Source organism: Suncus etruscus, chromosome 13, assembly GCF_024139225.1.
Source record: "Suncus etruscus isolate mSunEtr1 chromosome 13, mSunEtr1.pri.cur, whole genome shotgun sequence".
Lineage (NCBI taxonomy): Eukaryota > Metazoa > Chordata > Mammalia > Eulipotyphla > Soricidae > Suncus > Suncus etruscus.
The window spans coordinates 28,699,065-28,711,917 of NC_064860.1; positions in this window are offsets into that span (position 1 = coordinate 28,699,065).

A 12,853-nucleotide genomic window follows, 5' to 3' on the forward strand; every position below is an offset into this window, starting at 1 on the left:
GGTGTGACCCAAAAACGACCACCACCACCACCTACAACAACAACAAATAAAGAAAAGGTGCTTCTTCTTGCCTGCTACACAACCTTTCTGGTGTCTCTTCGAAAGATCTATGTACGTCTTAGATTTATCTTCTCAGGAGCTTGTAGTTGATTCCTTGATACATGTTTCTGGTTTTAGACACCCTGTGCTTAGGTTAGAAGTTTTTCTTTACATTTTCCTGTGATGCGCTTATGCAAACAGCCGCTCTTTTATTATTGACTAATTTTTCTTTTAATAATTGTAGACAATATTGTTTGTTTACTAAAAACAAAAGGGGGAATTGTTGTGTATGTAAATATTTTGGGGGATTACTATGTTGCTCACCCTAATCTGATTAGGTGATTGTGCCCTACCCTAGGGTGTGACCTGGCATTCTGCCCCCACCCCAGGGTAGGACCTGATTCTGCTTCCACCATTGGTTGGTATCTGATCCCACCATTGGGTGGGACCTGACTCTGGACTATAAGAGCAAGGGTCTGTGGAAGGCGAGAGGCTTTGGCTGGATGGAACTGAATCGGAGTCTTTGGACTTCAGTTTTGTCCATCCGAATAAAGCAAATATTTCCACGAGCCTGATTGTCTGCGAGCTGTTTACCCGCCGTTTCACCTCAGAACCGTGGGCTAGACAGGGTGGCAGACACGTGCTCCGAGCTGGAAGAAAAGGGCCTCATTCTCCATCCCTCCATCAGTCAACCTCTTCAGGGGCTGTCCTGCTACATAATGAAGACTACATAAGGAAGACTAATTTGGGGAAGATAAAGTTAGGAAAAAGGAAACTATATACAAAATATGCAGAACAGACAGACACTAAACAAGACATACATACACAGACTTCACAAAAAATATGGCCATAACACTCACTCATACTAAAAAATATGTGTTGGAAAGGATCCAAAATAGAGCAAAAGAAAAGAGAATTCAGCTGAATCAATTAAAAGCTCCTTAAAATGTAATAGCCGGCAATTGTTTAGATAAATCATTTCAAATTCACAAAAAAAATTTTTTTTTTTATGGTTTTGCCTAGCAGATCTGAAAGAGAATTTCATGCATAATACAAACATGGACAACTCTACTATACGTGTATATCAGTATATATACAAAGTTATTGTATAACAGTAACTTTATGATAATCAATCATAGGCAAGAAGCACTGTGAAGAAAGTCCACCTAAAATTATCATTATGTAAGCGTCTTAAAACCTAAATTGAGGGAAATAAAGCAATAATGTTAAAATAAAAAGAGTGAAAGTCGTTAAATGAGTATACCTAGAAAGAAAAACAACATTAATATGATGAGAAATTTCTCTTTCAGGTGAACCTTGACTAAATTAATTTGTAAAATTTCATGATTAACTGAGACCTAGAGCAATAATGAAATTAAGACATAAATCCATCCTACAAGGAAACACATTGGGGATTCATGATTTTCAATCTATATTCATTGATCATGCCTGTGGAAAGAATCCTAGAGCATTAATAGCAACTGATAAGGAAGTAAAATGATTATCTGGTGTTCATTGTAGATCTCTAAGAAGTATAAAACAGGATGTATGCTGCTGTGGATTTCACCAATGTATTAGGGACTTTTTTGATCTTCTTGTCATCAAAATTGATCCAGTGTTGTTTTGCAGCAATTTTACAGTATGAAGTACAGTGTCCATAGTGAACTTTACCATAATGGTTTGACACCGATGATAAGTTGTATTTCTTAATCTTGCTTTTATTCTCTGAAGTGAATTCCTCTAAATTGAGGTCTTCTAAAGGAAAATCTACGTAAGTATGCAATTTTTTTATTTGTTTGCCATCAAAAGCAAAACGTTTCAAGTGTATTATAAGTACTGGTGGCAGTTTCCATAAGTACGTTTTCTTTGAAAAATCCCTTCTATTTTTGCAACTGTTGCACAGAACTTTGTTGTCATTTCTTAATTCTTCTTCTTTAAAAAATTCAGAGAGGCATTCCTGTATTGTCTGATTGGTTACATCTTGCATACATGAGATCTTGAAAACCCATCATTCTGATTAGTTACAAAATGAATAGTCAGATCATATAAGTCAGAGGTGTTGATTTTTCTGGCCCTATCTTCCTCATTTGGACCTTGATTTTTCACTCTGTGCAGACACCATACTGCACCTCCTGCCTCTGTTCCAGCCTTTCCTGACTGTCTTTTCCCTGGACCTTTCCTCTGCCTCCCAGCACAGCTGCCAGACACCAATCCCCCACTTTAGGTCAGCCCCCCCCCCCGACCCCCAGCACACTCATGGCCAGCACACTACACTGTTAGTGGTGTTAGTTGAGAGCCAGCCCTGCCTTGAGTCTTGGGGGTAGTTCAGGGATGGTGCCAGATCTCAGTGATTAGCTCTGTGAGGCACCAGGGCAGTGACTTGTGGAACTGCCCTCCTTTCCTGGGCTGGCTGCTCCCTGAGTTCCTTGTCTGTCCCTCCTGCTGCTGGGCCCAGAGCTGAATTCACAGCTGTGTTGACAGCTCTGCTGAGTGAGATGAAATGTTTTGTGAGCGCTTATTCTGTGCAGACCTCTCTGTGTCAGATTAGCCTTTCCTTTTGGGGCAGGGCCTCAGAAGTGTCGAAGGGGCCTGGAGGACACTCCTAGAGCTAATTGGCTCTGCTGTGGGGGCTGGCAACTCAGTGCTTATGCCTTGAGATGTGCTGGAAGTTACTGAGCCATACTAGTAGTGCTTATAGTAGCTGGTATGCACTGCAAGGTATTGAGTTTAGGTGCCAGGGGTGGCTCCAGCCCTTTGTGCTCTCTTCCTAGACCCCAGACTTTTTTCTCTTGTCCTTAGTATTGCCTGAGGCAAATAGTATGAAAAAAAGAACATACATTTAAATGTTTACCAAGCTCCTGCAACCACCTGCTGTCATCCTAGAAGCCTTTAATCTTGACTGTGTCTGTTCCTGCAAAAACACTTGGGAGAGCGTGTATGCCCTAAGACATGGGTTTTCTAGTTGCATGCACAATGATATTGAAGGGCACAATGCAGTGAAAAAAAACCAAACTTGAGATTCTATATTATAAATCCACTTCAAAATGTTCTCCAAATGACAAGTTACAGAGGTGGAAACTGGAAGAATGGCATACCTGAGGGCCTCAGGAGGCAAAGTCGGGGTGATCTTTGAGTGCAAAGTCAGTAGTAAGCCTGGAACATTGGGGGTGTGTGACCCAAACAACTAAAACAAAACAAAACAAAAAAAGATTCTTCTAGGGGTAGGGCCACAAAATGTTGTATGGAGGGCCATTTGCGGCCCGCAGGCCATGAGTTTGAGACCCCTGGTATAGAGGAACGCACTTGCCTTGTATGCAGCCAACCTGGGTTCAATCCCTAGCACCCCATATGATCCTCTGATCCCCTCTAAGAATGATCTGAGCATAGAGCTGGATGTAGCAGTGGGTACAGCCCAAAAACAAGTAAAAAATGTTCAGCAATAGAAACAGGTTAGAAGCAAAAGAGTTTTCTAATGTATATATGCACAAAGATTCATACTAATATGTACATACACATATAAAACTACTCTATATATTTGTTTACAAGTAAAGATACCAATCCCAAATATTTGGAAGGTTGCTAACCAGACTGAACAGCACAGGAGTTATTATTGGCGTGTGAATCTGGAAAACAATAAAATGAGAAGATTTCTATTTATCAATATATCTATCCATCTATCTATCTGCTTACTGAATGGTAAGCAGATAAGGTCCGTAAGACCTTACTTAATGGTCTCACTGAATGTGGGAGTTGTATGCTTATAGTTTTTTCTATAGAGAACACGTGTGTATGTGTGTTGGTGTGTGTGTGTTTTTGTTCTTGGTGTGTTTATATTTGTATATTATTGTGTTTACAGATGTATGTGTATGTATATATGTGTGCATTTGTATAAATATGCATCTATTTGTGTGTGCAGATATGTTTTTGTATGTTTGTGTGTTTTTCCTATGTATATTTGTGTGTGTTTATTGGCATTTATATGTGTGTCTGATATCTACATTGATATCATCAAGCAAAAGTTCTTGTGTAGTCACTGCAGGATGCCACCCTGGTAAACCTTTAGCCTTACAGTGTCTTCCTCTTCCCTTCCATGAAGTGTGCACAGAGGTTTACCTGGGTCAAGGCAGCGAGGGGAGAAGCTGCTGGAAATGCAGATTTCTTGTATGTGCTCAGAGATAACTCCTGACAGGGCTCAGGGAACCATTTTCGGTTCTGGAGAACAAACCTGGATCACTCACCTGTAAGGCAAGCAGCACTCTACCTGCTATAGTATCTCTTGGACTTCATTGTTCTCTTTTTTAACTTTTTTTTTTTAGATATAACCTGGTTCTCAAGGTCAAATGCAAATAGATCAAAGATCTTGATATCAGACCTGAAACCATAACATATATAGAATAACACATAAGTAAAACACTCCAGGACATTGAAACTAAAGGCATCTTCAAGGAAGAAACAGCACTCTTCAAACAAATCAAAGCAGAGATACACAAATGGGACTATATTAAGCTGAGAAGCTTCTACACCTCAAAGGAAAAAATGCCTCGGATACAAAAGCCACCCATAGAATGGGAGAAGCTATTCACCCAGTACCCATCAGATAAGGGGTTAACATCAAAGATATATATGGTACTGACAGAACTTAACAAGAAAAACATCTAACCTCATCAAAAAATGGGAAGAAGAAATGAACAGATAATTTCTCAACGAAGAAATATAAATAGCACTGAAAAAATGCTCCACATCACTAATCAGGGAGATACAAATCAAAACAGCAATGAGGTATCATCTCACACCACAAAGACTGACACACATTAAAAAGAACAAGAATAATCAGTGCTGGCGGGGATGTTGGAGAAAGGAACTCTCATTCACTGCTGGTGGGAATGCAATCTAGTCCAGCCCTTATGGAAAACAATATGGAGATTCCTCAAAAAACTGGAAATTGAGCTCCCATATGATCCAGCTACACCACTCCTAGAGATATACCCTAGGAAAACAAAAAATTAATAGAAAAACTTCTTCCTCACACCTATATTCATCGCAGCACTTTTTATAATAGCCAGACTCTGGAAATAACAAAGATGCCTTTCAATAGATGAATGGCTAAAGAAATTGTGGTACATATACACAATAGAATATTATGCAGCCCTCAGGAGAGATGAAGTCATGAAATTTCCCTATACATGGATGTACATGGAATTTATTATGCTGAGTGAAATTAATCAGAGGGAGAGAGAGACACAGGATAGTTTCACTCATCTATGGTTTTTTTTTTTGGGGGGGGGGGTCACACCCGGCAGCGCTCAGGGGCTACTTCTGGCTCTATGCTCAGAAATCGCTACTGGCAGGCTCAGGGGACCATATGGGATGCTGGGATTCGAACCACTGACCTTCTGCATGTAAGGCAAACGTTTTACCTCCATGCTTTCTCTCTGGCTTAAGAAAAATTAAAGACATCAAAATAATTCCCAAGATGAGGGACAGAAGGACCAGCTCAAGATATGAAGCTCACCACAAAGAGTGGTGAGAGCGTTAGAGAAATAATTACGCTGAGAACTTTCATAACAATGTTAGTGAGTGAGGGATGTAGAAAGCCTGTCTCAAATACAGGCAGGGGGTGGGGAGAAAAGAGATGGGTGCATTGGTTGTGGGAAGGTTACATGGGTGAAGGGGGGGGTGTTCTTTTTTTTGTCTTAAATTATCTTTATTTAAACACCATGATTACAAATATGATTGTAGTTGTATGATTTCAGTCATATAGAGAAGTGGGGGGGTGTCCCTCTTTCTCCCCTGGACTCCAGGCCTTCCCTGGGTGCCAGCTCAGATGGCCAGAAGTGGGTTAAGGTAGACTCTTAGGGGTCCTCAATCATCCCCCCTCCCTCCGTACTCCAGGGGGGAGGTGCATGGGGAGGAGGGCAGGCAGATATCTGGCTTCCGGTTCCCTCTTTGATTCTGGGGACCAGCTCTTGCCAGGTATGGGTTTGGGGAGGCCCCATATCGGGGGCCTTCTCCCTAGCCTGGGGAGTGCTGGGAAGCTTGGCAGGCCCCCAGCGGTCCCCTTCTTTCTCCCCTGACTCCAGGCCTTCCCTGGGTGCCAGCTCAGATGTCCAGAAGTGGGTTCAGGTGGACTCTTAGGAGTCCTCAGGCTTCCCCCCCTCCCTCCATACTCCAGGGGGAAGGTGCATGGGGAGGAGGGTGGGCAGATATCTGGCTTCTGGTTTTCCCTTTGATTCTGGAGGCCAGCTCTTGCCAGGTATGGGGTTTGGGGAGTCCCCATGCCGGAGGCCTTCTCCCTAGCCTGGGGAGTGCTGGGATGCTTGGCAGGCCCCCTCCGTCCCTCTCTTTTTCCCCTGGACTCCAGGCCCAGGTTGACTCTATAGGGGTCATCAGGCTTTCACCCTACCTCTCCCTACACTAATGGAATGTGCTTTGGGAGGAGGGCAGGTCGTTCTAGCACTGGTTTATGTTGAGACAGTCACAGGAAATTTTTTCTCCTTGGTCTCCTATTGATAGTATTGTATGCATATAGTTTATATATGCATAATATACATCTTGTATTGTGACCTTGATACTGCCCTACAAAGCTCATTTCTAATCTTTTACTACCTCAGTCCCAACCCTTATTTTCCCTCATCTACCCATGTAGGTGCAGCTCATGACATGAAGCTCACCACTTAGAGTGATGAGTGCAGTTAGAGAAATAACTACACTGAAAACTATCATAACAATGTGAATGAATGAGAAAAATAGAAAGCCTGTCTCAAGTACAGGTGTGGATGGGGTGGGGAGGAGGGAGATCTGGGAAATTGGTGGTTGGAATCTTGCACTGGTGAAGAAGGGTGTTCTTTATATGACTGTAATCATACAACTACAATCATATTTGTAATCATGGTGTTTAAATAAAGATAATTAAAAAAATAAAAATAAATAAAAAAGAGGGGGGTGTTCTTGTTATGACTGAAACCCAACTACAATTATGTTTGTAATCACGGTATTTAAATAAAGAAAAAAAAAGGAATAACCTAGTTCTTTATTGAAAAAAAAATTGGCTAAACTTTCTTGTCTCAGATTTCACTTCCTTTTAACCAATATCTTTACTATTTCTTTTGATAGAGGGGCCATTCTTTTTGACAGAACAAACATTGGCATTTTCCTTTTCTCAATTTGACAAGTTAATTCTAAGCAGTTAAGCACAGAACTTCTTCCTCCAGCCTCAGTCTGCACCCATGATAGCAGTCTTTTTCTTTTCTTGCAAGCCTCAGCCAGATGGGCTCCCCCAGGTCTCTTACCTGCACCCCTCATTTCCTCCATGTCCTTATCTGCCTGGTGCAGCCCTCCCTAGATTCTTTATATATATCCTCCTCTCTTCCTTCAGCATTCCTCCAGACATTAAAAACACACATACTGCTTTTATGCACAAGACAGCCAAGAAGACACCATCAAACATAATCTCCAGGACCCAAACCCGTAAGTTGGTCCTACCCAATAAGGTGGAGCCAGAGAAGCATGACCGCTCCACTTTGCTCCACAGCCGCGTGCATCTTCTAACCCACAAATCCCAGCACAGCACATAGTAAAATACACTATACAAGCGTGGCAATGAAGAAACGATGCAGGACAACACCATGTATAGAGAATGATGATGACCTGAAAAGACCAACACCTAGTTAGCCTCTCAAATAAGGAGTTTAGAGTATTAATATGAAGAATGCTCAAGAACTCAAAGAAAGCATAGATCGAGTTGAACAGACCACAGTAATAGAACTCAAAAAATTCTGAACTGAAATAACAGGTCTGAAAGACTCAGTACATGAAATGAAAATCTTAATGAAAAGCCTCTCCAGCAGAGTAACAGCAGCTGAGGACAGGGTCAGTGAGCCAGAGAATGAGGTGCAGAATAACTCCATAGAGCAGAAGAGATTGGAAAGAACCTTGAAAGCAAATGATCAGACAATGAATAAACTACTCAAAAAATGTGAACAGATTAAAATAGAAGTTTTTGATAAACTCAACAGAAACCCAGGAAGATAATAATAATAATGAGGAGAAGAAGAAGAAGAAGAAGAAGAAGAAGAAGAAGAAGAAGAAGAAGAAGAAGAAGAAGAAGAGTTGGAGGAAGGGTGAGAAGAGGAAGAGGAGTAAGAAGAGGAAGAAGAAAGGGAAGAAGTATAAAAAAGGAAGAAGAAAGAAGAGGAGGAAGAAGAAAAGGAGAAAGAAGAGAAGGAGGAGGAAGAAAAAGAAGAGGAAGAAGAGAAAGAGGATGAAGGAAAAGAAGAAAAAAGACAAGCAAAGAGGAAAAGTGAAGAAGAGGAAGAAAAAAATGAAGAAGATGGGGAAGAAGAGTAAGAAGTAGAAGAGGAGGAAGTAAAAGAATAAGAGAAAGAAGAGAAGAGGAAGAAGAAAAAGAAGAGAAAAGAAAAACAAAGAAAATGGACTGAAGATTTATTTTTATTTTTTTATTTTTTTTTTTTTGGTTTTTGGGTCACACCTGGCTTTGCTCAGGGGTTACTCCTGGCTCTATCAGAAATCACTCCTGGCAGGCTCCATAGCAGGGGACCATATGGGATGTCGGGATTCGAACCACCAACCTTCTGCATGAAAGGCAAACACCTTACCTCCATGCTATCTCTCTGGCCCCCAAGATTTATTTTTAATTTCTTTTCATATAATAGTGTCTTTGTTTAAGCAGCATGATTATAAACATGTTTGTAGTTGGGTTTCAGTTAAAAAAGAAAAAAAGAAAAACACACATAAGGGTTCCAGGGCCTGGGAGATTGTGCAGTTTTCAGGAGCACATGTCTGGCATGTCACAGAACCCAAGTTGGAACTATGGTACCATATGGCATCTCCAGTACCACAGAGTGCTGCCCTGGAGGGCCTCCGGCCTTGCCCAGAGTAGCCTTGAGGCCTCCTAGCACTACTGGCAGTAACTTTGGTACTTCAAAGTTTTTGGAGTCCTCCAAAAGTTTTTTGGTACTCCAAAGGTTTTTCAGACTTGTTATTTCAGTTTGGAGCATCTTTGAGCCCCAACACCCCATATTTCCAGACTAAGCACTGAACTGCTCAGTCTATTGGCCAGGTATCACCAGGAATGCTCTCTCAGGGGGCTTTTGAGCACTGTTTAGAGAAACATCCCACAGAACAGCTGGAGAAGGGGGCCAGAGAAATAGTACAAAAGCAGCTAAGGCATTTGCCTTGTATGTAGCAGACCCTGGTCTAATATATGGCACTACATATAATCCTTAGAGCACTGATTGAAATGATCCCTTAGCACATAGTCAAGAATAACCCCTGAGCACTGCTGGGTTAGGCCCAAAATTAATACAAATAAAAAAGTTGGGAGGATTGAATTTTTTTCCAGACCTTTCTCATCCCCAGCTGAGAAGTAAGCCCCCACAGCCTCCACTTGCATGGACTTAAGATGAAGCAATGGAAGAGAAGTCATCAACGTTCTCTAGGTCATATGTTTCAACTCCATGAGCCTAGCAACTCCAAGTTCCTAGCAGTCACCAGTATTTCCTGCCAGTCCTTAATGGAGAAAGGGTGAGATATAACTATATCCTCAGCTCTGGTGGTATGTTCAACCACTGAGAAGCTTTCAAAGCTGTTGGACTCAGGGGATCAAACCCTGCCCCCCAAATAATTGCTCAGAGTGACGGCTGGCCCTGTTCTTTTGTTTTCATTTTTGTTTTTGTGTCACACCTGGCAGTACTCAGGGATCATTCATGGCAGGATTGGGGGACCATATATGGTACCCTGGGTTGAACCAAAGTTGGCTGCATGTATGGAAAATACCCTACTTACTGTACTATCACTCTAGCCCCAAGTTGTTCTAAGAGCCACGGGATGAATGGTACAGACTTCTGCAGGGGCTCAACGCTGACCTATATTCTAGCTAAGGAAGTGAAACTGGCAAAAATCAAGGGAAAGAAATTTCCCCCAAGGACATGGATAAAGAAAGTAGACCCCTGCCTACATTTCAAACAGGTTAAAAGCAGATAACAGGAGCTGCCAAGGAGCAACCGAGTCTGGGCAACAAGACAGCCACAAAGTATATGTGGGATATTCTGAGATGGCCCTAGTTTTGCTCTAGAACCTTGATAACTTGGGAAGGTACCTAAATGTGCTCATGTTCTGGAGGTGGTTCAGATTCTGCTTTGCAAAATAATGGACTTGAGAACTTCTGCATCTCTACTGTCTCACCAATTGCCTGAAAAATGCCCTAACCCCCATCAGATACTCTATAAAACAGCACTCTTGCTTTTGTTCAGTGCTATGTCTTTGGAACAAGAGTTCTGCTGGGTCTGGTGGTGTAGTTAAATAGAGTTTTTCTGCATCTCAAAGTTTGTCACTTGGCCTCTTGCTGGCTTTTGGTAAGAATTTCCGCAACAACACCATTCTTTAAAGTTGGAATTTCTTGTTATGATTAAGTAATTAAGTTGCTTGTCATCTATTGTTAACTCTAATATCCTGAAAAAAGTTTATAAAAGAAATTAACAGGAGGACTGGGGAGATGACTCTGGGGTAAAGGTCATGAGCCCTGCATGCAACATAGGGAAGATATTCTATCTTTAGCACCTCATGGTCCCCCAAACTTTCTTCTGAATGTAACTCTTGAGACCCTCATTCTCCCAGGGGGTCTCAGTTACTCTGGCACCACCAGGTTCCAACATTAAATTTTCTGGTCCAGTGACTTTCTGAATCATGTTTCCCTGGCCCCCTGCAGACAGTACTAACTGCCCTGGAATTTCCTAGGATGAGGAAATACCTTCCTACAATTTAGGGGCTATCCTTAAAAAAAAAAACAACAAGGACAAATTGGGAACAAAAGCAAAATATACCTTTATACTGAAAAGCGAAATCGTGAGTTAAACACTTGAAAGTTGTAAGAGGCCACTAATAACTCAAAATTCAGAGTAAGCAATGCCAATCAAATGTCATCTCAGGTAGTCTTTTTTCTTCTATCTCCCAGCTTCCTTTTCATGAGTCTCCATCCATTCTCTCCCCACCACATTTTTTTCATCCCAGAATGCTATCCCTCAAGATGTCACTTCTACTATATTTGCTTGCTGTCTTTTTTCTTTGTGTGACCCTGTCCCTCATCTCATTCTTTTTCCTCTATTCTAGTAATGGCCAGGGGTCACATACAAGTTGTCTTGCTATGTTTGCTAGGGATTACAAACCAGAAACCGTTTCTGTCCTACCTTTTTTTGTTGCATTATTTACTAGGAATTGCACCGCATTGTAGTGTTGTCATCAGAAATCACATGTGTGTCCAGACAACAGAACTCAGACAGTAAAGCTACTGGATTATACTGTGACCTATACAGCTCCAGGGTTGAATGCAAAACCTCAGGCTTCTAAGGCAGATGATTCAGCAACTGAGCCATCTCCTGTCCCCTTCTTGAATCTATCTTCCTCACTCTATGATGGCAAAGACTTTTCTGTCTATCCCGTTTCCATAACCCCTAACCCTGATCCAGACAATAGACATGGTAAGTAATTGATGAAGATTTTCTGACTGCTACTGAAAGTTTTCACGTAGGACCAAGAAGTGACTCAGGAATAGAGTAAATAAATGACAGATAATGATGGAGCTGACCTTGACACTCTATGGTCTCTAATAAATCAGTGATGGTAACCTTTGATTGAATAACAGCTAGGTGTGTTTTTTTTTTTTTCTGACCAAAGGGATTACATGCAGCAGTGCTGGGAAAGGGTTTATGTTGCTGAGGCTCAAACTCATAGGATACCATTTTAGCTATCTCTCTAACCCCTAACAGGTGATTGCTTTAAAATGTATTTATTTAATTTATGTATTTATGATTTGGGATATTTAATATAAAAATTACTTTAATAATTGTTATATCTCACATTGGTGTTACTAAAGTTGAAAATTTCCTGAGCTGGTTGATGCTAGTTAAGCCTTCTGTGTTACTGATTTTACTCATTGAGATTATTGGATTTTTACAACTCTCCTATCCAATTTATTGTGCTTCTATAGGGTTGTCAGTACTGTAAATTTGGGAGGTGTTACATGGCTGAGATGTGGAAGCTGGGGCAATATGGTGATGTGGTGTCTAGATGACTTTCAGTTTGGAGCTGGGACATTTATACGCTGGAGGATGTCAGGCATGGCTGGGAATTGCTGAACCTTTCTGTCTTCCTCCATTACAAGAAGGGTCCAGATTTCTGGGCTTGGAGATCCATCTACCTGGAACAATTGGGCAGTGTGGTGTTCTTTCCTAATAAGTGGTTTTTTTTGTTTGTTTGTTTTTTGTTTTTGATTTTTGGGCCACACCCGGTGACGCTCAGGGGTTACTCCTGGCCATGCACTCAGAAGTCGCTCCTGGCTTGGGGGACCATATGGGACGCCGGGGGATCGAACCGCGGTCCGTCCTAGGCTAGTGCAGGCAAGGCAGGCACCTTACCTCTAGCGCCACCGCCCGGCCCCAATAAGTGGTTTTTGTTCTTTCCTAGTCTTTGTGTTTTTGCAGTTTTATTTTTGTTTTAATTTTGGGCCACACCCAGAGAAGTTCTGAGCATATTATTGCCTCTGTCTTCAGGGACCATTCCTGGTGGGGTTAGGTGACCATATGGGGTGCTGAAAATCGAACCCAAGATGGTAAGCCAAGCACCTTACGATCTGTAATACTGATCTTGCCCTGCTTTTGCAGTTTTTATAATGGGCTCATGAGTTAATTTGAAAATTAAAATGTGAATTTTCCATAAAAACTAGAGCAAAGTATTATCATTGAAAACATTGAGGATTATGATATTATCTTATCTTGAAATTTCACATCTTGAATTTCTT